The sequence below is a fragment of the Eimeria mitis genome, genomic scaffold, assembly GCF_000499745.2.
Source record: "Eimeria mitis Houghton genomic scaffold, Emh_scaff1677, whole genome shotgun sequence".
In the NCBI taxonomy this organism is placed as follows: domain Eukaryota; phylum Apicomplexa; class Conoidasida; order Eucoccidiorida; family Eimeriidae; genus Eimeria; species Eimeria mitis.
In genome coordinates, this window is record NW_013569993.1 from 1 (window position 1) to 230 (window position 230).

The following is a 230-nucleotide window of genomic DNA, read 5'->3' on the forward strand; positions in this document are numbered from 1 at the left end:
TGAAATTTCTGAAACCAGTAGATGCACCCAATACTTTTATCGAAAATAACCATAATTTTGTAATTTCTGAATGGGTGGACCATCCGACTAGCCAGGAATCCTAGCGAACCGATAAGTATGGTGTAACATGAGTTAGCGCAGAGTTAGCTCAGGAGCCTAGCGACAGCTTTGGCATGCTGCGCGTAAGCGTCTACAAACGATATACAAGTTCGTTATGAGGCAAAGCATGC